This window comes from Manis javanica, chromosome 1 (assembly GCF_040802235.1).
Source record: "Manis javanica isolate MJ-LG chromosome 1, MJ_LKY, whole genome shotgun sequence".
Taxonomy (NCBI): domain Eukaryota; kingdom Metazoa; phylum Chordata; class Mammalia; order Pholidota; family Manidae; genus Manis; species Manis javanica.
In genome coordinates, this window is record NC_133156.1 from 112,062,926 (window position 1) to 112,084,145 (window position 21,220).

Consider the following 21,220-nt stretch of genomic DNA (forward strand, 5'->3'; position numbering starts at 1 on the left):
TCCCGAGTTCTTGGATATCTTTCCGTACCTCCATTAGCATGTTGATGATTTTTATTTTGAACTCCCTTTCAGGAAGTTGTAAGGTCCATATCATTTAAATCTTTCTCTGGAGTTATATTAATTTTACTCTGAACCAGGTTCCTTTGGCATTTCATATTTGTATATGGCACCCTCTAGTGTCCAGAAGCTCTCCTCTGGAGCTGCTCTGCCACTGAAGCAATGTCAGGGGTTGCAGGGGAGCGGTATTGGTGCCTGGGGGGAGGAAAGAGCTGTTTCCTTCTTCCTGGCCGCTATGCCTGTCTCCACTGCCTGAACCAGTGGGCTGAGCACACATATATAAGGTTTTGTACGAGAGCAGCAAGATATGGATCCCTGCATACCACAAGCAGCTGAATCTCAGTCTCTCCAGGAATTCTGCCTGTATTAGCTTTCCAACCCCATAATCACATGAGTATCATGAAAGCACCATGAAATATAGGTTTGTGCTCCCAGAGCAGATCTCCAGAGCTAGGTATTCAGCAGTCCCAGGCCTTCCACTCCTTCCTTGCTCCATTTATCTTCCTCCTGCCATTGAGCTGGGGTGGGGGAAGGGCTTGGGTCCTGATGGGCCACAGCTTTGGTACCTTATCCTATTTCATGAGGTCTGCTCTTTTCTCCTGGTGTATGCAGTCTGGCACAGTCCTCTTTCCTGTTGCTCTCTCAGGATTAGTGGCACCAACTATATTTCGAATTGTATATGGTTTTAGGAGGAAGCATCTGTTTCAGCTCTCACACTGCAATCTTTAATCTCCTCTTTTCCTACCCCTTTTTCTTATTTTAAAGTTATATACTTATGGTGCAATTCCTCTGTGTGTAGAACCAGGAGAGCAGAAGTTATCAGGGGGAGAACAATATATTGTATTTTTAGTGTGTCCACTCTTTGAGTGCCATTTTTTCTGTCTTCTAAATCCAAGGCCAAATCTTATTTTCATAAGAATTCTTTATTCATAGTTCAAACAGGAATATAAAGAGGGCACTATTTACTAGCTTCCAAAGAATTTGTATGCCTAATTCCTCAAGAATGTGAACAGTTGGTCATAACTATGGTTGGAGATCAGAAGTATAGCTGTGATAGAGCTATTATATGAAAGGAAAATAATATTAAAAGAATCCAGAAATTTATTAAATTAATGAATTCTTTATATCAGTTACCAGAGAGGATGTTGTTGGGTAGAAAACCAATTAATTTCCCAGAAAAGTATATCAAAATATCTTACACAGCAAGCAAGCAAGATTGAAAAGGAAGTCAGAAAACCTAAACATTAAAAAAACTCTAGGGAATGGAATGGCTTCAGAGTTTCATTTTTGGTGACCAATAGTATAAGGAAAACTAGAGATAAATCTGAAGTTTCATTAAAAGAAAAATATAGATAAAAAAGAATAATTTTTAATTTTTGCTCATTTCAAGATTCTTCCATTCAGATTCAAATTTAGTGTGGGGAATACTAAAAACAGCTTGTGGGCAAAATTGCAATATTTCCAGAATCTCTCTCCTGTTTTTAGTGCATCTCCATATCAACAGGTGTTTCCAAGTGGTGGAAAGTAGTCCATTTCCATATCAATGGGTAATTACATGGGCAAGTTAGGGCTACTCTGGACCAGAGTGGTTGGGGGGAGTATTCGCTAGCTTCTGCTGCAGCAGGAGAGAGAGAGACAGGACAACAGCTTGTAAGCAATAAACGGGTTTTAAACTTTATTTCTCCCTTTGACTGATTTCGGGTTCAAAGGCATTTTTCCCTGAGATTTTCCCTCCCCAGATTTACACAGCTATTTTAGGATGTTTTTCTATAAATATGTCCCCTTTCCTTTCCAGTTCTTATAGCCTTTCTCTGGTTAATAGCAGCTGTTTTATTATTTCTCAAGCACTTGAAAATAAAGGAAGAGATATTAATAAGACTTGTCAAAAATTTTAGGTCATTGACCTGATGTGTTTATTTTTCTACCTGGAGAGGTAGGTATCAGTTCCACGTTTGTGCATGAGTCTGTGTGTGCAAAAATAACTTTAAAAAGACGTAACTCATCCCTTCCATAGTTATGAAATGCTACCGTTCTTTTAATATGCCCATTAATTTTGCTGACCAGGTCTTCAGTGTTTAAAGTGGTGTGAAATTAGTAGGGAGTATTATAGACAAAGAAAATGATAACCTTGGGAAACAGAAATGCATAAATATATTTACATATATATGTTTATATTTATGTATATTATTTATATATGTTTATATATATCCTCCATTTATTGTAATACATTTTTCATTGGATAGTCTCCCATGTTAACCAACATCTGGATTTGTTCCTATTTGTCCTGCTTTTTTCATATTGGCAGATTTTCCAGTGTTTATAATCTTTTGTATACTCTGCAATTTATTTGATTTCTTCATGTGACCCTTATAGCTCATTTTTTAAAATTTATTTTTATTATGGTATCATTGATACACAACCTTATGAAAGTTTCACATGAGCAACATTGTGGTTACAACATTCACCCAAATTATCAAGTCCCTCCCACACCCCATTGCACTGCCCATCAGTGTAGTTAGATGTTATAGAGTCACTACTTGTTTTCTCCATGCTATACTGCCTTCCCCATGACCTATCTATATGTGCTAATCATAATGCCCTTTAATCTCCTTCTCCCTCCCTCCATGCCCACCCACCCCATGCCCTTCCCTTTGGTAACTGCTAGTCCTTTCTTGAGGTCTGTGAGTCTGCTGCTGTTTTGTTCCTTCAGTTTTGCTTTGTTGTTATACTCCACAAATGAGAGAAATTATTTGGTACTTGTCTTTCTCTGCCTGGCTTATTTCACTGAGCATAATACCCTTCACCTACATCCATGTTGTTGTAAATGGTAGGTTTCATTTTCTTCTTATGGATGATAATATTCCTTTGTGTATATGTACCACATCTTCTTTATCCATTCATCTACTGATGAGCTCTTAGGTTGCTTCCATATCTTGGCTATTGAAAAAGAGCTGCAATAAACATAGGGGTGCACATGTCTTTTTGAATTAGGGATCTTGTTTTCTCTGGGTAAATTCCTTAAAATAGAATTCCTGGGTCAAATGGTATTTCTGTTTTTAGTTTTTTCAGGAACCTCTATATTGCTTTCCACAATGGCTGAACTAATTTAGATTCTCACCAACAGTATAGAAGGGTTCCCCTTTCTCCACATCCCTGCCAGCATTGTTTTTCCTTGTCTTTTCGATGTTGGCCATCCTAACTGGTGTGATGTGATATCTCATTGCAGTTTTAATTTGCATTTCCCTGATAATTAATGATGTGGAGCATCTTTGCATGTGCCTGTTGGCCATCTGAACTTCTTCTTTGAACAAATGTCTGTTCAGATTCACCACCAATTTTTTATTCAGATTATTTGTTTTCTGGGTGTTGAAGCATTGGGAGTTCTTTATATATTTTGGATGTTAACCCCTTATTGGATATGTCATCTATGAATAGATTCTCCCTTACTGTAGGATGCCTTTTGTTCTATTGATGGTATCCTTTGCTGTACAGAAGCTTTTTAGTTTGATGTAGTCCCATTTGTTCATTTTTGCTTTTGTTTCTCTTGCCCAAGGAGACGTGTTCAGGAAAAAGTTGCTCATGTTTACATTCAAGAGATTTTTTCTTATATTTTCTTTTAAGACTTTTATGGTCTCATGATTTATATTCAGGTTTTTATCCATTTTGAGTTTATGTTAGTGTATGGAGTCAGACAATACTCCAGTTTCATTCTTTTAAATGTAGCTGTCCAGTTTTGCCAACACCAGTTGCTGAAGAGGCTATCATTTCCTCATTGTATATATATGACTCTTTTATCATGTGTTAATTGGCCATATATGTTTGGATTTATAGCAGGGCTCTCTTTTCTGTTCCATTGATCTGTGGGTCTGTTCTTGTGCCAGTACCAAATTGTTTTGATTACTGTGGCTTGTTATGAGAGCTTGAAGTTGGGGATTATAATTCTCCCAGCTTTATTCTTCCTTCTCATGATTGCTTTGGCTATTCTTTTGTGGTTCCATATGAATTTTTGAACTATTCTAGTTTGTTAAAGAATGCTGTTGATATTTTGATAGGGATGCACTGAATCTGTAGATTGTTTTAGGCAGGATGGCCATTTTGACAATATTAATCCTTCATATCCATGAGCATGGGATGTATTTCCATTTATTGGTGTCTTCTTTAATTTCTCTCATGAGTGTCTTGTAGTTTTCAGAGTATTGGCCTTTCACTTCTTGGTTAGGTTTATTCCTAGGTTTTTTATTCTTTTAAATGCAATTGTAAATGGAATTTTTTCCTCATTTCTCTTTCTTCTAGTTCATCATTGGTATATGGGAATGCCACAGATTTCTATGTATTAGTTTTTTTTCCTGCAACTATGCTGAGTTCAGTTATTAGTTCTAGTAGTATTGGAGTGGATTCTTTAGGCTTTTTTATGTAGAACATCATGTCATCTGTAAACAGTGACAGTTTAACTTGTTCTTTGCCATTCTGGATACCTTTTATTTCTTTATGTTGTCTGATTGCCGTGGTTAGACCTCCAGTACTATTTTGAATAAAACTGGGGAGAGTGGGCATCCTTGTCTTTTTCCCAATATTAGAGGAAAAGCTTTTAGTTTTTCATTGTTAAGTATGATGTTGGCTGTGGGTTTGTCATATATGGCCTTTATTATGTTGAGGTATTTACAATTTATACTCGTATTGTTGAGCATTTTTATTATGAATGAATGTTTAATTTTGTCACATGCTTTTTCAGCATCTATTGAGATGATCATGTGATTTTTTTCCCTTCTTTTTGTTGATGTGGTGTATGATGTTGATGGATTTTCGAATATTGTACCACCTTTGCATCCCTAGAATAAATCCTACTTGATCATGATGGATGATCTGTTTAATGTATTTTGAATTTGGATTTCTAATATTTTGTTGAGTAATTTTGCATCTGTTCATCATGGATGTTGGTCTGTAATTTTCCTTTTTGTGGTGTCTTTGCCTGGTTTTGGTATTAGAGTGATGCTGGCCTTATAGGGTCTATTTGGAAGTACTCCTCCATCTTCTACTTTTTGGAAAATTTTAAGGAGGATGGATATTAGGTATTCACTAAGTGTTCGGTAAAGTTCAGCAGTGAAACTGTCTGGTCCAGGAGTTTTGTTCATAGGTAGTTTTTAAATGACCAATTCAATTTTGTTGCTGGTAATTGGTCTGTTAATATTTTCTGTTTCTTCCTGGGTCAGCTTGGAAGGTTGTATTTTTCTAGAAAGTTGTCCATTTCTTCTAGGTTATCCAATTTGTTAGCATACAATTTTTCATAGTATTCTCTAATAATTCTTTGTATTTGTCATGTCTGTAGTGATTTTTCCTTTCTCATTTCTGATTCTGTTTATGTGTGCAGACTCTTTTTCTTGGTAAGTCTCACTAGGGGTTTATCTACTTTGTTTATTTCTTCAAAAACCAGCCCCTGTTTTCATTGATTCTTTCTATTTTTTTTTCTTCTCGATTTTATGTATTTCTACTCTAATCTTTGTTATGTCCCACCTTCTACTGACCTTGGGCCTCATTGCTGTTCTTTTTCTAGTTTCATTAATTGTGCGTTTAGTCTGTTCATATGGGATTGTTCTTTCCTGAGGTAAGCCTGTATCACAATATACTTCCCTCTGAGCATGCCCTTTGCTGCATCCCACAGATTTTGCAGTGTTGAGTTATTGTTGTCATTTTCCTCTATGTATTGCTTGATCTCTTTTTTTATTTGGTTATTGATGCATTGAATATTTAGTAGCATGTTGTTAAGCCTCCATGTGTTTGTTGCCTTTTTGGTTTTCTTTGCATAATTGATTTCTAGTTTCATACCTTTGTGGTCTGAGAAGCTGATTGGTGCAATTTCAATCTGTATAAATTTACTGAGGTTCTCTTTGTGGCCTAGTATATGATCTATTCTTGAAAATGTTCCACGGGCATTTGAGAGTGTATATCCTGCTGCTTTTGGGTGGAGTGTTCTGTAGATGTCTGTTAGGTCCATCTGTTCTAATATGCTATTCAGTGCCTCTGTCTCTTTACTTATTTTCTGTCTGTTTGATTTGTCCTTGGTATGAGTGGTATGTTGAATTGTCTTAAAATGAATGCACTGCACTCTAGTTCCCCCTTTAATTCTGTTGGTATTTATTTCACATATGTAGGTGTTTCCTATGTTGGGTGCATAGTTATTTATAATGGTCATATCCTCTTGTTGGACGGACCCTTTTATCATTATGTAATGTCCTTCTTTGTCTTGTTACTTCCTTTGTTTTGAAGTCTGTTCTATCTGATACCAGTGCTGCAACTCCTTCTTTTTTCTTACTATTATTTGCATGAAATGTCATTTCCCATCCCTTCACTTTTATTCTTTGTATGTCTTTGGGTTTGAAGTGAGTCCCTTGTAGGCAGTATATTGACAGGACTTGTTTCTTTATCCATTCAGTTACTGTGTGTTTTTTGATTGGTGCATTCAGTCCATTTACATTTAGGGTGATTATTGATAGGTATGTACTTATTGCCATTGCAGGCTTTATATTTGTGGTTACCAAAGGTTCAAGGGAAGTTTCTTTACCATATTACAATCTAACTTAACTTGCTTATTATGCTATTTAAACACAATCTAAATCTAAAGGTTCTTTTTTTTCCCTCCCTTCTCTTTCTTCCTCTTCCACTCTTTATATATTAGGTTTCATTACTGTTTGTGAGTCCCTTGACTGACTTTGTGGGTAGTTGATTTAATTTTGCATTTGCTTAGTAACTAATTGGTGTACTTCCTTTACTGTGGTTTTATTTTCTCTGGTGACAGCTATTTAGCCCCATAAGCACTTCCATCTATAGCAGTCTCTCCAAAATACACTGTAGAGATGGTTTGTGGGAGGTAAATTCTCTCAGTTTTTGCTTTTCTGGAAATTGGTTAAACCCTCTTTCAAATTTAAATGATAATCTTGCTGGGTAGAGTATTGTTGGTTTGAGCCCCTTCTGTTTCATTGCATTAAACATATCATGCCACTCCATTCTGGCCTGTAATGTTTCTGTTGAGATGTCTGATGATAGCCTGATGGGTTTTCCTTTGTAGGTAATCTTTTTTTTCTCTCTCTGGCTGCCTTTAATATTCTGTCCTTATCCTTGATCTTTGCCATGTTAAGTATTATATGTCTTGGTGTTGTCTTCCTTGTGTCCCTTGTATTGGGAGGTTTGTGCACTTCCATGGCCTAGATTGGAGATGTTTCCAGCTATTATTTCCTCATCCCCTTTTCTCTCTTCTTCTTATGTTATCCCTGTAATGTAAATATTGTTTCATTTGGATTAGTCACACAGTTCTCTCGCTATTCTTTCATTCCTAGAGATCTTTTTTTCTCTCTGTGCCTCAGCTTCTTTGTCATCCTGTTCTCTAATTTCTATTTCATTTACTTTCTCCTCTACCTCGTGAAATTCTCTTTTAAACCCCTCCATTGTATGTTTCATTTTAGATACTGTACTTTTTAAAGTTTCTATCTCTTTTTTGAAGTCCTCCCTGAGGTCTTAATTATTTTTCTGTAGCTCAGTAAGCATGTTTATTTTTATTTAGAAATCTTTATTAGGAAGATTGGTGATTTCAGTTTCACCTAACCCTTTCTCTGGTGTTTGAAGGATTTTGGTTTTTACCAGGTTCTCTTGCTTTTTCATATTCCTAATGAATAATATGGAATAATACTTTCTATAGGTGGTGCCCTCTTGTGCCCAGGAGCTCTAATCTTTGGAGCTACCAAGCCCCTGGAGTGATGGTGGGGGTCGCAGGTGAGTGGTGCCCATGCCTGCCAGGAGAAAAGAGCTCTTTCCTCCTTCCTGGCCACAGTGCCTACCTCCACTGCCAGGGCCAGTCAGCCAAATGCACAGGGGGGGCCTCTATTCTATGCCCCTGTAGCTGCTGTAGGTGAAGTCATCCTCTGGCTGGCCTGGCACAATGGCATGGGCAGCAGTTTTGAGAACTAGTGCACACCAGGAAAAAGGAGAGGCAGACTGTGTATCACAGTGGGGTGGCCTTGGCACTGCATTGCAAGCCAGGGAGATGAAGCACGTGAAGCTTCTGAATGTTCCCAACCTACTGGGCTGAATGTGCTGGGATGGTTTTGTTCACCTGTTTTTCTCCTGAGCAGCAAGCTCTTTAGTAGCCTTCTTGCTGTTGGAAAGTCTTTCAAAGTGCCTGCCTTTCTTTTGTCCCAGAGTGCAAGTTGTGGTTACCTGTAGTCCATAAATGGCTGGAATCTCAGTCTCACTGAATATTCTGCCTGTCTTTTCTTTCCAACCCCTGTAATCTCCAGAGGACCACTAATGTGGGTTCGTGCTCCCCTAGTAGACCTTCAGGGTGGGTATTTAGCAGTCCTGGGCTTCCACTCCCTCCTTGCTCTATTTCTCTTCCACTCACTGGTGAGCTGGAGTGGGGGGAGGGCTTGGGTCCTGCCATATTGTGGCTTTGCTACTTTACCCTTTTCCATGAGGTCTTCTCTTTCCCCCAGATGTAGGCCGTCTGTTGCAGTGTTCTTTCCAGTTGCTCTTTCAGGATTAGTTGTATTTGCTGTACTTTTTGTTATATGTGGTTTTGGGAGGAGGTTTCTGCTTCACTTCTCACGTCACTATCTTATTTCATCTCCTCTGTGTATTATTTCTTACAGCTTCATGTGAGTGTACAGTTATTTCAAAATAAAAAGTTAAAAATAAAACATGATGGTAGAAGCATAATTGAGTGTTTTGGGTCTCAGTGTGCATCTTCTATTGAGTTTGTAATCTTGGAAAAGACCACAGAAAATCACCTAGCATTTTCACTCCCTTCCCCTCACCCCCACTTTTCAAGTACAGCAAATTAAATGTTATTTGCATTAGGATCCTTCAATTTAATCCACCTATAAATCCTAAATTATCTTCCAGTTATTCACTCTGTCAGTTAATAAATCTTTATTGAACATCTATTATGTACTTATCATTCTTATAGGCACTGGAGTTACAAGCAATAATTTTTTCCCTTGCTTTAATGAAGTTTAATTCCTGAATGAAAAGCATTTGTAGCATACTAAGATGTTGTGAGTTTGTAGGTTCAGTTTGCTCAAATTTGTAGGCTGCTTCATTGATACTTCTTATTTTATGCTATGATGTATCTAATGGACTCCCATTCCCTCAAACAGAATTATTATTTTCAGATAAAGAAAACTCAAGATTAAAAATAAGCATCAAAACCCATGATGATTTCAGAAATTGAAGGAACATAGCACACTATCTTGTCATGGAGCCACAGTATTGACAAACCCAAAAAAGTGTTTAAAGGTCTGTAATAAATAAAGTAAGTTACCTCATCAAAAGGAATGTAGATCTTCAGGCAAAGCTACTTGATTAAACCACAACTGAAAAGAGATGAGATTTTCATAAATTCTTAAGAGATTACAGGCTCTATTTCTAGTCTCAAAGAGTCTCATTATTTCACCCCTGGATATATCCAACTATATTTTAAACTTAAATTGGATCATTCGAGGTAGGTTTAATTCTATTTTTATTTCAATAGTGTGCATGAGGGAATAAAAATGAAGAAAAACATCAAGAGTTTTGCTACAATTGAACACATTAACTTGTATTTCTGTGTTTATAGACATATATGACTGAATGAGAAATTAAAACTCCAAAAGTTATAGTATGTCTCTGGTTGTGACAACTATCTCTGCTCTTTGGTATTCAGATTTCCCCCATTCAACCCAGGAAACCAGCTGGGTTTTGTTTTGCAGTTGTTTTTCAGCCTGTTTTGTAAAGCATTTTTCCTGTGCTAAGGAAAACTGATCTGTAGAAACACAGTGCTAACATTACTAATTTTGCAAACATTGGCTCATCAGAAAGGTGGGATTTTATGTATTCTAATATGGGCAAGAAGTGACATTTGATGGAATCTCGATGCACCTCATTCATTAAAATTTTCCTCTTTGAATATTAAGGACTGTAGTTATGAGATATGAAATGACTTCTCAACTTTCATATTGCCCACATTTTCCCTTTCTGCCACAGAAAGACTCTGTAGACTAATTGTCCATGCTTAATCTGTTTCATGGTAAGAGAATCTGAACTGACATACACTAACTCACACAGCTGCTCTTCCACCTCAGGACTCTTATCACTCCACTCTGGCATTCTATTCCAATACAAACTTCCTCACGGGCCTGTTTTCTTTGTTTTTTTAGACTGTATTGCATGTTCATTTAGAGTTTTTTTTTCCCCCACCAATTCCATTAGCATCCTTCCACTTGTCTTTCAACAAAACTCTCCCTATAGCCCAACAACATTGCATTAATCCTTCAAATTGGTGGAGAAAAACATATAAACTGTTGGTTCAATAGCACCAGAAATTCAGTTTTCAGTCTCAGTGGTTTCCTTAACACCTAACTCTTTTATTTTGCTTGTTTACTATTTAAAACAGTCAAATTCTCTTAACAATCTTTCTACTGTGATTTGGAATCTTGTGGCTTTTAGGATGCTGGGCCTTCTCTGTTCTATGAATTTAGGACATCCCTACATTTTGCTAGAATGAATCTTGGAAGCTTCTTTGGAAAGGAAATAGACTAGGAAATAATTTAGTTTTGTTTTAAAAAACGCCACTCTGTAACCTGTGGTTATTCTGTTCTAGCACTGAACTCCTGACTGTACTTACAACTGGGCTTTGAAGAACCAGCTGCTGAAAGTGATAAATCAGCAGCTGAAAATGATGAATGAGAGACTCACTGGAGCTCAAAGTGAAATATAGGTACTTTTCAACAGTATTAGATTGGTAACTGGACATGGCAAAGAGTGGTGACCCCTGGTAAAGTACATGAATATATATATATAATAGTAGCAATTATACAATTATACAGACTTACTTAAATTCTATTTGAAGTCCTCTTATTATTATAACATCCAGGTTTTTATTCTGAGAAGCACTACTAACAATAAATCAGAACCACCATTTACTGAGTGTCAATTATGTGCCAAACCCTAAGCTAGGCTGGGGATCACTAGCTATGCAATGCCTACTTGTGATCTCCAAGCATCACTTAGGGCAAATTATGATCTGCTTTCTGTACTGCACTATTGTTAGACATAACAGGTATTCTGGATTTTAAAATCTATTTATAATATTTCTAGTGTGGTTTATGCTTACTCAAATGGAATATTTTTTAGCTTGTTCCATTCCAAGTGCTACTTACACACCTGTCATTCATGGTTCTTTCTACTCTGATTTTGATTTATTCAATTAACCAGAATTCTCTGGTTACTAGTCCATGTAATGGTCTGTTCATTTGTACATAAACATTTATACAAGATGGAAAAGTTGACGTAATTTAAATTTAGTTCTTTATTTTTTTTCCCAGTGTGAATTGTGTGTCACTATGTTACTTAAAGGAAAGGTTATTCACTGGGCTACTCTCTGCTTTTTTATAGCTTCCAGGCATGTTTAATATCTGTGATTAACTGAATTTTTCAGGTTAACATCTGCATTTAATCACAAGTTATTACCATTTCCTAGACTGGTCAACATAACATTTCAATCACTCTTTCCTTCTTTCTCCACCCACATAGTAAAAGATTCAAAGTCAGTTATACTTTCTCTCTTTCAGAGCCATAGAGCTGCACTTAAATAATATTTAAGAAAGTTATATTTCTTTTGAAGTGGTCACAGGAAGCATATGCTTAGTGTATATAAACACAGAGAGAGTTGAGGCACCAATTTGGAAAGCTTGGTTGATTTACAGAGCTCTTGTATCTACATAGAAACATTTTGCCTCAGAGAGAAATGAAAGGCTCTATTGGGCTCCAATAGCCACACAGCTCCTGTGTAACAAGCTGAGATTGAAAGAGTAAGGCTTGTTTCAACTGCACATTGCCCTATATTTTTGGTATGGCTCAATAAACTTCTGAGATGTCCCTGTTTTAGCTTAAACAGTCCTTGTCTCACTTCTCAGACTCTAATTTTTCATTTGATTATGGAGAGTAAAACCTTTAGAATTAGCTATACTTCAGGTAAAAGGGGAAAAGACCTCATTCTAGTTCTTTTTCCTATTGAATAGGAGCATTTGAACTGATTCTTCCATTTTTCTCTGAGTTAACCATAAACCTATCATAAATGATTTAACTTACAGAAGAAAAATAATATTAAAACAGAACAGCTAAACATGTGGTAATGTCTGGCTACTATATTTTTGGCAAAATTCGACCTAATACAGGAATTTGCATGTCTTCCAATACTGAGTGTTTTTATTAGGGAGGGTAAGAAGTGGGTAGGACATAAGCAACCATGCTGGGATTTTAACTGAGAACAAGGGGATGAGCAACATTTTCCACTTTTTTCCAAGAATGGAGGATACTGGACTATGATAAAAGTTATGAAGGGAATCTGCAAAATTCATGTTTACATATCAAATATATTTCACAACTAAATTATTCCAACACATTTAGTGATAAACATGATGAATGCTGTTCTCAGGAGTTTTTAGGCACAAGATAAGTAAAAAAGTGCATAAGGACTGAAATTAATGTCCTTTACCTATAGTCAAGTAAGATCGTTATTTTTCTTGACTCATTTAAAAACAACAGAAATCAACTGTTCGCATACTACCTAACTGCCTTGATGTCAGGGATGACATCTTGTTCAGCATTTTATCACCAAAGTCAAAAATATTGATGACTGGTTGATATTAAAAATTCATACAAAGATGAATACTATATGGGGCCTGTTATTAAGAATCTTTAAACTATTTGATTTTTAGGATCCTAATTTGTGTAATCATGTTCACTGATGCATTTCCTCATATCAGTTCAATGTTCAGCACCATTAATCCCACATGGAAACAAAGTAGAATTAAAAAAGGACCTAGGTTAAATTCTCTGTATCACTACTTTTGTTTTTTCAATCGCAGCCTACATCTTCCATGACCTAGGTATCCTTAACCAGCTCATTTAATTGCTCTCTGCCTTTCAAGGTTCAAGTGGCTGTGAATGGCATATAGAAAGAATGCCAACATTCACCAGGGATGGGGGCTAGAGGTACTTCAGGGGATCTTAGAGAGCAAGTAAGGATGAATTCGCGTTGAGATCATCTGGAAGTCTTGGAGCACAGGAAGCAGGGTGAATAAGGGCCTGGAAAATTCACTCTGTGTTCGGTGAAGGAAGGAACAGGACATGGCTTGTTGGTTACATGTATGTGAGACACTAGAGCACAGTTTTCCAGGAGCAGAATCCAAGCCCTTCTAGTCCAAGTGTCTCAGAAGCAGGAGACCTTCTGAAGAAGAAAAGTCAAAGACGGTTCTTTCTGGTATTTAGTCACCTGAAAACTTGAGCCAGGTTCATGTGCAAAGTTGACTTTTAGGTGACATTTCTATGTTTATGCAGCATTAATCTTATTCATGCACTTTTCCCAATGAATTCAAATATAGCCTCAGAGTCTTTCACAACACAGGATTTCTGGCAGTAACTATCAAGAAGTCAGACTTAGATTTTAGAAACAGAACCAAACCCTGCTCTAATAATGCTATGATTTCAGAGGCTGTGATTCTATTATGATTTCCTCTTGTCCTTCACAAGTAAAAATCCCCCTAGCCAATCTCTGCGCTGATATGTGATACCATGTTTTGACAACACAACCATCCTTTCAAAGATTAGGAAACATTAATCAATGCTTACACATCCTTCTAGCTTTCTTCTCCTGATCCCTCTTCATGTATTCTTAATGCCATCCCCTTATGCTCATGCCTCCTCTAGGGTCCTTTAAAAGAACTCCTCCCAAAAATGTTACTTGCAGAGTTTGCCCTCTTCTCTTTCTGTCTTACTAAGGTCTGGTCTAGGCCTGTTGCATATACATACTGACCACCTATGTTCTTAGTCCTCAGCAATCTGGCTTCCATTCCTTCTGTACTCTACTGGGACTGGTGCTGCTATTTTCCCTTTACTGAGTATTAACAGTCGTCCTGATGTTTGTTATTACCACTAAATCACTTGGAAAGGAACCCTCGAGGGTAAGTGCTAGAAACTGGGTATAAAGAGATCAAGCAACTTGTAGAAGGACATAGAGACAGTAAGTGGAATAGGGAGGAATTAATCCTGGTCTAATTGTAAAAGCCAGTGCCCTTAAGTGCCTTGAAGACCACTTTCATGGCTTTCATTCAGTCTTTATATTCTCCAATCCAATACTGTCTGAAAGAACACTTTGCCATGGTGCATTTGTTCTTTACCTGCAGTATTTTTTATGGAAACCACTTGCCACATGGGCTGTTAAGCACTTGAAATGTGACTAATGCAATCAAGAAATTTTATTTAAAAACTTTTAAAATTTAAATTTAAATAGGCATATATAAGTAGGGCTACCCCATTGGATAGCACAACTTCAATACCTCAATGTCATAGATCTTGTCAATAGCTTCTTCATATTTACACTCTGCTTTCCCTCAGTTTCAGTGATCATGATTTCATTATTGTTTTCTCATTTTCTGCTCCCTTTTTGGGTTCTTGTCTTCCTTCAGTTTCCCATATGTAAGTTGTTCCCAAGTTTCTTCTTCATCTCTCTTCCTACATTTTATCCCTTGGCATTAACATTCATTCTTGTGTCTTTAAATATCTTCTTTGGATGAATAATGAAAATCTTTACTTTCAGTCAAAATTTTTCTCCAATTTTTTTAAACACCTTTCTGGTTGTTTACTGAACATCCTTACTTGGATGTACCACCTCTCCAAGTATGTGACAAAAATAGAAGTAATCCTTCTTTCCAGAGTTTTTCTTTATGTATTCTCTGTTTCTATTACTGGTATCACCATTCTTTCAATTCTTCAGATTTAAAATTTCTAATTCTTCCTGGGTGATTATCTCTTTTATTTGGCCTTATATGATATCATTTGCTAAGTTTCATTGATTCTTTCTTGCAAACATCCAAAGTATGTTGCCAGTTCTTTGCTGTTCCATCTGTAACTCCATTTCTGGGATTTAAACATTAAGTTCCTCAGAATGGTTTGTCTAGAATATTATATTAATTCTATAAATGGCTTCTCTGCATCCAGCTTTCATTGGTTCTGTTTATCTTAGTGCTATCAAATTAATCATTTTGAAGCCTTGCTCTGAAGTTTCATTTCAAAGCTTGCAAAACTTTGAGGACTCCTGATTCATTCCAATTAAAGCCTAAATACTTCAGTCTGGAGTTTGACTTTATAACTCTCTAAATTTCCATATTCATTTCCTTTCCTTATATCTTTCTAGTCCTTCTGGTTATAAAAAACCTTTTTTCTCTAATTTCCCACAGCAATATTGCTATCTTGCTCTATTTTAATTTACTTATACATCTCATGACTTTCAGTATCTTCTTACATATAGAACATTGCTTTATTTTTATTTGTAACCCCACAAGACCTAGACTGATGAGTGACACTCATGGTATATATGTAATTTAAATTCAGTTCTTAACTAATTTTTTATTTACTTTTTAGTGCTCCTTTCATACCAAACATTTTCCAAGTTTTTGTCAACACAAGAAAATAAAAAGGCAGATTTCTCTGTTACAAGGATTTCAAAGCCTATTAGGGAAGACTATCTAGAAATTATTTTAAAATAAAGTGTTATGCAAATAGTACTGGAATTATGTTCCAGGAACAGTCTGGTACAAAAGAAAGAGCACTGAAATATGAGATCTAGATGTTAAAACTTGAAGAAAGAGTTTATGCAGAAGTCTGAAGATGGTAGTATATCTAAAGAGCATGGAGAGTTTGAGCAGTGGCCTAGAGGTGTGAAATGGTATGACACTTATTGGAAAACTACATGCATTTCCGAGTATTTGGCCAAGGTGATTAATCCATAAAGTAGGTAGGAGAATGGAAAGGGAAAAGGTTAGGCATTATGCCTTAACTTCAAGCATACGTAGAGGATTGTGTAAGTCATTCTAAGAAATTTCAGCTTTCTCCTGGAGGGGAACCACTAAGAGTCTTATAGGAGGAATAAAGTTTGTTTTTCAGATAGTTATCTTTGGTAGGAAAATGGAAGGATTCAATGTTGAAGACACCAAGGTAATTAAAAAAGTTGTTGCAATATCCTAGGCAAGAGAGATAAGTCTTAAATTAAGACGGTGGAAGACAGGACAAGGAGAAACTCAACGAATGGTTGGTCAAAAGATGGCAACAGAATTAATGAAGAAAAAGTATTCTGAAGAGGAAATGTTTGGCAAGAGAGGGTATGAACTAATTCATTCCTTGAAGTTTTGGACATGCTGAGTTTGTAGAGTCTAGAACATCCAGGCTGAGGTGTCCATGAGAAAGCCGAATAGTGCTGGGGGAGCAGTCTGAGACAGATATAATTTTAAGTTCATCAGCTTTTAGATGGAATTATAAATAATCCTTTGGGAACCTGATGCAAGGACAAGCAGGTCCAACAGCTTTTCAGTGATTGTCATGTTTTTCTATGACGTGAATTAAAGATTTATGCTTAAAAGAAACTAATTTCATCCTGCTGTAGGCTATATAAGATGAAGGGAGAGTTATGAAAGAAGACAGTTATTGTTGTATTGATTAGAGTAACCATGATGTTTACTAACTTTTTAAAATTATGAGTTGAAAATTGAAGATTATTTGTGTCAGTATATATCTGTGGAATAATGTATTAGAAAATTGTAATGGTAATTTTGGGACATTTTTAATGAAACAGAATAAGGTTTTTTAGCACTACACTCCCAACTTTGATTCAGTAAAATATGTCATAGCCCCAAACTCTTCTTTTTTGTTTTTAGGAAATCAAGTCTTTTCAGACACAGAAATAAAAACTAATAATGGTATAATCTTTCCAGCATTCATTTACTGAGTTCATACTTTGTTCCTAATATAGGTGTTGCAATATACTCATCTTCACAAATAATTTTCAAAAATTCTTCAACTGAGAGAATATTTTGCATCACTCTCCACTACACTGCATAATTTTTACACTCATGCCTCTGACTATGGTATTAATTATTCATTTTTATAGGCATACTTGAAGTTTAGTACAGTCTCTTTCATTAGCATTGATAAAGGCTAAGTTACTTGATTTTATATGTATTTTACTTTGTTCCATAACTATAGCACTTAGCACTGATACATCTTACCATGCATTTAACTTCTGCTAACAGATGCATCCCATAAGTGGTTGGTCTACTCCCCAATAGCTATCTTTTCCTTCTTGTGTACTGAATATGGTGGGACATTAAGTAGTTTATTCAGAGGCAACATACCCAATGATGCATGAATTACAGTCTTATTTTGAGATCTGGGGGAAAGGAAGCAGCAGATTTTTTGAGAAGTGCCCTTGGCTCTGCAGCTCTTTCCCTTAACTATTCCCAGGGGCTGGGATGGCTGGCCTCAGGGCCACAGAGGAAGACCCATCTGTTTTCTCAGGCTCTGCTCCTGGGGAGAGATGTGAAAGGAACTCTGTGAATCCCCAGGGACTGGCTAGAATTCTTGAGACATGCTTATAGTTTGGCTCTGTGAAGAATCATCCATGACTATTAAGATGAGACATTTTATTCTATTTAAATATTCTTAAAGAGTATTTTATTGCTGCAGTAGTTAATAAAAAAAATCCTAATACAATATTCTCTCCCTTTTTTATGGTCATTCCAAAATTAAACTATGGATTTTAGAGGCACATTTAAAATAATAATGGCTGGGAATCATTTAAAAACACACAGATTTACATATGTACAATATATAATTTAATCTATAATGACTTGAAAGTGGGGTTTTAACATTAATGATCATCATTATATTAATAAGTACATAGTTTGTTGTGAAATTTATAAACTTCTATATAATATTCCTTTATGATTAACTATTAAAAATAATATATTTATTCATTACATTATTAAACTTATCTTTAAAATAGTTTATTTAATTTTATATTGTTCTGTACACATCATAATCATATTTCTCACATGCTTCCTGATTTGCTCTTATCAGTTTTGGAATCCATTACCTCACCAGATGGAGCTCAAATTAAGTCATTCTGCTATCTTGTGGTTACAGCTTGAAATAGCAAAAGTTGTATTCAAGAATTAGACCTCAAGCGTAGCTGTTTGAGATAGGAAAAAAACCATGTCACTAAGAAAGGGCTAAAAATTCTGAAAGAGTACTTGATCTTAACAAAAAAATTTTGATAGTTATCAAGTCACTTACCCTCAGTGCTCAGACTGATTCTGGAAAGAAATAAGTCACTGTAAAGCTACTAGCAATGGATCCAGGGCCAGACAGCAGTTTAGCAGTAATGATTTAAATTATTCCTTAGTGATCCTTAAGAATCAAAGTTTCTACTAATTTTCTCCCAGAAACCTGGACTCTGAGGACTCAAACCAAATGATTTCACAATGGAAAAATTAATTCACTCCAGGTATACTATATTTCCTTTTCCTTTTAATACTCAAGCCAGGGTTAGAGTTGACCTCTCAGTTGTAGGCTTATAAAGACGAAAGAACTCTAGCCTTGTTAACATTCTTCAGCACACCTTGCTCTTTTGAGGGAAGGGGAGGGGTTTAGTAGTGATTCCTGGAGAAGAGGTGGGAATGGAAAAAATAAAATTTTCAGTGTTTCCAGAGTTGTGTGGCTTTGCTGATTCCCTTACTCCTACTGCCAAGCACTGTGAGGCCATTGCTGTGGCAGCTCCCATATTTGGTCTGAGAAAGTGCAAGGGCTTGTCTCCATGCTGCTGCTCTTGTTCTCCATGATAGAAGGCCCTGAAAAGCCGTCCAAGGACACTTCATGTTGCTACTACACGTTCTTAAGGCTGCTATACTTCCATATTATGAAGGAAGGATTGGCTTCTTTTTATATTCTTCATTTTCTCCCTTAATCCAAAAATCTGAAAACTGTCTATAAGAAATCTCATTTTATAGAAATTTGGAAGGATGCCCCAATGGTTAAGAATTAACTTTTAATTTACAGTGTTAAATGCAGAGTGGGAACTGAAACCAAGTTTCTCTGAGTTGAATTGAGTCTTTCCAATTTATTACATAAATTGTGTTTGATGTATGTTGTCTTATGCCTCAGCTCCAATTATTAAACTTTTATTCACTAATCTCACTGTAGTATAATCAGTGAATAGATACACATCTGTTCAGTTCTACCACCACATTTTCAAAACATCTTGTCCTTTACAAAGACCTCTATTTCCTCTGGCAGATGCTGAAAGTATTAATGGTGTCCAAGAGGCTTCTGTCTGTTAATGAGTAGCAGGTGTGGTCAGAATGCCTAATTATTTATCACTTCCTCACTCAGGATATTGGTCTATACTTGTAAGACATTTATTTATGCAGTACTCCATCAATGGCCCCTTTTTTTGTACAGAGTATCTCTGTGACTGGAATCAACATTACACTTCACACTAAACCTTTGAGGTTTGCTACCTTGAAGGTTATCTTCACCTACTGGGGACAGTGGTGGGGGTCAGCTGGAGAACTCTACTAATGTTTCCCAGACCTGGGGATTATTAAAGGTCATAGGGTAAAGTACTGGGTGGAAGGGTGGTTTTGGAGGATGAAGGCTTTCTTCCTCCTATGAGATGACTATATTTTTTGACTCAGCATTTTGTTTCACATCTTCTGAATGACTGGAAACCCTTCCCATAGTATAATCACTTCAGATGGATTGGAGCTGGTCCATTTTATACTGCTGTGTTTGATGTTCTGCTATGAGACTAATGAGAAAAACACCTTTTTGGATGAATCATAGCTTTTCATCTTAAGGCTGGATCCAAATGACTGTGTGTTTTAGAATTCATTAAATTGATGTAGGATGAATTCTTTGATTGAGAATAAAGAGATTTTAGATTTTGCTACTGACCTTCCTGGAATTCTCTTCTCACTATTCTCAGAGTTCCTTGAACTCATGTTTGATTGAGTTTTTTCATTTATTCAGATTTCCTCATACCTCTGCTTTTCTGGCAGGACTGATGGAAATGTTTGCAATTCCCATAGGCATAATTTCTTTGTTTAGTTTTTAGAAGCATCTTGGTGCAAAGTTTGAATGATGGTGATCTTATTGTTTGAAGGAAAGGTGAAATCTGGTGGCAGCCTTCTTCCTTAGACTTAGTTGGCTTATGGGTCCTTAACACTATCAGATTTCACCTATTTTCCTTTTTATAGGACATTTGATCATGGAGACCCAAATAGATTTATATAGATAGGCATTAGTTCTTGAACTTTCTTTTCAGAAATCATCTATTAGATGTGAGATATTTAGAAAGTGAATTGAACTGAAGGATAGCAGATTAAAGAGTTAATTAAAGGTTATAACATTTTACATATAGTTATCAAGCTTCATAAGAAATAACTCCATATATGTATGTATAATTATAATTTAATTCTCTGTATGAATCTACACACATTTTTAAGGACTAAAATCATTTTAAGCTTTTAGAAGTTTCATTTGAATGCTTTCTGGCTTTCAAGACTCCTGAAGAATGAAGTTCAGGGCTTGTTTACTATGTATTTCTGGGATTGGTTCACTAAACATCCTCTATTAGAGATATGCCAAGTATTTATAGCCAATGTAATATTATGTGAAGGAAGTGGGAACTGAGCTTTCATTTTGATTTCATGAAGGCTTCCAGAGAGCTTTCAAGTAGGTAAGAGTTGATTGGATTGGTCTCCTCTATTTTGTTCTGACCATTTGAGTTCAGCTTTCTAATTACATAGATATCTAACTTATATTTAGGAAAGAAGATGTCTGTAGCAATTATTCGATGTATAGGTAGTCATAAGCCTCCTTAAGCCTTCCTTTCCTAAAAAGCAGGGAGACATTATTTGCCAAATGTAAACAAAAGTGAGCACCAAAGTGGGAAGGTAGGGGTGTTGCTTTTGTAACTAGGAACCCACAATTTCAAATGTTTTCCTAATGTAAACAGACTCCTATTAAAAAAGTTCCAGAAACTGAACACATTGTACACTAATAATTATGGCCTTCATTCTTAACCTAAAGAATACAGGCTAGGATTTACCTGCAAACAAAAAGGACACCAAGGAACTGGTTTGGCCTGTTTGAAATAGAATTGGAATATTTTAATCTAAAGTGGAAAAGAAAGAAATAGTAACAGAATTTCAGGAGTTTTGATATATATATTTTTCTTGGATCACATGAAGGAAGTTGATATGTTAAAATCAAAGTTAGTAGTTGTATGAGAATAGAGAAA

At 36.1% G+C, this 21,220-nt stretch overlaps 1 long non-coding RNA gene across 2 annotated transcripts in view; it reads left to right on the forward strand.

The window, feature by feature from the left end:
* The window catches only part of LOC108400789 (uncharacterized), a 292,621-nt gene that overhangs the window by 112,543 nt on the left and 158,858 nt on the right, over positions 1-21,220 (forward strand). The window contains exon 6 of one of the 2 annotated variants that reach the window (XR_012131207.1): positions 10,685-16,844. The exons of the other annotated variant lie outside the window; for it this stretch is intronic. This is a non-coding gene — a long non-coding RNA (uncharacterized lncRNA). Of the gene's footprint in view, positions 1-10,684; positions 16,845-21,220 lie in introns of those variants that run through there. 2 annotated transcript variants of the gene reach the window in all.